General features: G+C 41.0%; 1 non-coding gene across 1 annotated transcript; it reads right to left on the minus strand.

Moving 5' to 3' along the window:
- Positions 1–298: 298 nt before the first annotated feature.
- LOC120577850 (small nucleolar RNA R71) lies at positions 299–404 on the minus strand. The gene has a single exon (XR_005643814.1). It is a non-coding gene; the product is annotated as a small nucleolar RNA R71 (small nucleolar RNA).
- Between the last annotated feature and the right edge of the window lie 2,817 nt (positions 405–3,221).

Consider the following 3,221-nt stretch of genomic DNA (forward strand, 5'->3'; position numbering starts at 1 on the left):
CTATTATCGTGTTGAGGGTAACAACTTCGAGATCAAGCCTGCACTACTCAATATGGTGCAGCAAAATCAGTTTTATGGATCACCCACTGAGGATCCAAATCTCCATGTTTCTTCCTTTTTAAGACTTAGTGGCACCATAAAAGAGAACCAACAAGCCGTAAGACTTCATCTCTTTCCCTTTTCCTTAAGGGATAGAGTTAGCGTTTGGTTCCATTCCCTAGAAGTTGGTTCCATCACTTCATGGGATCAAATGAGGCGAGCATTCCTTGCCCGATTCTTTCCCCCATCTAAAACCGCTAAACTAAGAGATCAAATTACGCGGTTCACCAAAAAGATGGGGAGTCTCTATATGATGCGTGGGAGCGTTTCAAGGAAATGCTTAGACTTTGTCCCCAACATGGTTTAGAAAAGTGGCTCATAGTCCACACTTTTTATAATGGCCTAACATATACAACTAAGATGTCTGTTGATGCAGCTGCAGTTGGAGCCTTGATGATCAAGAACTATACGGAGGATTACGCATTGATTGAAGATATGGCTCAGAATCACTACCAATGGACCAATGAAAGAGCCATCACCGCCTCTACACCCTCCAAAAAGGAGGCAGGTATGTACGAGGTCTCTGATTATGATCACCTTGCTGCTAAGGTTGATGCCTTAACTCAAAAATTTGAAAAACATAATGTTAATGTTGTCACACCTTCTCCTACATCTCCTCCTTGTGAAATCTGTGGTATATTTGGTCATATTGGTGTTGATTGTAAGTTAGGTAGTGCTACTAATAGTATTGAGCAATTGAACTATGCTCAATACAACCAAGGAACGAGGCTAAATCAAAACTTTTACAAACAACCAGAGGGTGGCTCAGAAATCAAGTTTGGAAATTTTGTTGGAAAATTGCATGATGAATCAAAATAAATAACTTCAAGAACTGAAAAACCAAACATAATTTCTGAACGACTCTCTCTCCAAACTCACTACCAAGGTTGATTCTATCGCCACACACACCAAAATGCTTGAGACCCAAATCTCCCAAGTGGCCTACCAAGTGGCCACCTCTTCTCAAACACTGGGAGTCTTTCCCGGTCAAACCAAAACAAACCCCAAAGCTCATGTCAATGCTATTTCTTGTGGGGGTAGTAAGTTAGAAGAGACCGTTGCTAAAGCCAAAAGTATTAAGGGAGAGAGTGTTAGGCTTTTAGGTAAGAAAGATGTGATAGAAAGTGAGAAACCGCTTGATAAGAACAAAGCCCCTTCCCCATTAAGGCTTATTAAGCTTAACTTGGAGGCTCAATTCGATAAGTTTGTGAACACCCTTAAGAAGATTTGCATTAAGATTCCCTTTGCGGAAGCTTTGTCTCGAATGCCTCTATATGCCAAGTTTATAAAAGAAATTTTTTCAAAGAAAAAGGCTATAGACCACAAAGAGACAATAGCTTTGCCATCCCTTGTGTGATAGGGAAAGAGATCGTAGACAAAGCCTTGTGTGACTTAGGAACTAGTGTTAGTTTGTTGCCTCTATCCCTCTTTAAAAAGATGGGAATAGGAGAGTTGAAACCTACCAAGATGACATTGAAGTTAGCCGATCGTTCTGTTATCCACCTAGTTGGATATGTTGAGGACATCCCCGTTAAGATAGAAGGGATATACATCCCGACTGACTTTGTGGTTGTTGACATAGAAGAAGACCATGATTGCCCTATGACTCTAGGAAGACCCTTCCTCGCCACTGTGGGTGTTATCGTTGATGTTAAGAATGGTAGGATTGTTTTTCAAGTGAGTGATGATATGGTAGGATTTGAGTTAGAGAATGTTATGAAAGGTCCCGCTCTTTATTATTTCAATATGATTAAAGGTCATGATGTGAAAGAACGCTTCTTAGCGTCATCTACACAATATAATCTCTTTGATCCTTTCTAATGGACACTTTCTAACGGTCAAGCTAATGACTATAAAGGAGCGCTTCGTGGGAGGCAACCCACGCATTTAACTGCTTTTTATTTGTTTTTTGTTGTTTTAAGTTATTTTATAGGTAATTGTCCGAATGTGATGCAAGAAAACGAAAAATTTTGAAGCCCCCATGTTCAGAACCTTGGCACGGCCCGTGCTCATCTTGGCACGGCCGTGCCAGACCTTGCCTTTCAAAACCAGCCAAAACTCCAGGAAGATGGCACGGCCCGTGCTAAGGGTGGCACGGCTGTGCCCGATCATCTGGTTAGTTTTAAGCAAAATTTCACCTTCTTCTTCCTTCACTCTCAACCACAAACATCTCTCTACCTTCAAACTTCTCTCTAAGACCTCCATAACCACAAAACCTCAAACCTCCATATCTCCCTCGAAACTTCACCAATTCACACAATTTCTCCACCCAATCAATCACAAACACTATTCCAATCATAACCCTCCATTCAAAAACAACTTTCATCCATCCAAACCAAAATCACCCAAATTCGTAACCCCCATTAACCTAACCCAAAAACCAAAAATTCATCACCAAACTCCACAACCCAACTCTTAAAACTCACTTAAACCTTCACCACATAACTAAACCAACCTTTTCCACCAAAACAACCCCAAAACCAAACTATCACCAACACCACACCAAATCAAAAGCAAGGTCAAGGCAATGGCTTCAAAGAGAAGTGGAAAAGAAGTTGCAAGTTCATCAGGGGGCCCTCCTCTAAAGAAGAAAGCACAAGCAAAGAATCATGGCATAATCTTCAAGGACAATAAGAAAAGGGATAGGTACAAAATTCTAATCTCTAAACCTTTACATCCATGCAGGTACCCTGATAATTACGATTTGATTACGCTTGGCCTTAGAGACAATGTGTTTAATTTGCTATGTTGAGACCTATAAGAGGGTATGAGAATTTCACCTGTGAGTTTTTAGGTTCCATTATTCTTACAAAAGATAGGTTGAATTTTGCTAACCCTAACCATAGAGTCTCTTTCCGGCTTATGAATTTTGATTATGAGATGTCCCTTCAACACTTTTGTGATGAGATGGGCTTCGCAAATGCGGGGTTCATCCACGACTCTTGGGATCAAAATCTAAAGCCGGTTGACTATCAACTTGCCGCCTTTTGGGAGCGCATAGTCGGCCTTAGGCAATTTAACAAACGTGCCAACAAAGCTAGCAACATTCACAACTCTGTGCTTAGGTACCTTCAAAGGGTTATGGCTTGCACCATCTAGGGTAGGATCGAATTGGGGAACAC

The sequence above is a fragment of the Medicago truncatula genome, unplaced genomic scaffold, assembly GCF_003473485.1.
Source record: "Medicago truncatula cultivar Jemalong A17 unplaced genomic scaffold, MtrunA17r5.0-ANR MtrunA17Chr0c03, whole genome shotgun sequence".
Taxonomy (NCBI): Eukaryota; Viridiplantae; Streptophyta; class Magnoliopsida; order Fabales; family Fabaceae; genus Medicago; species Medicago truncatula.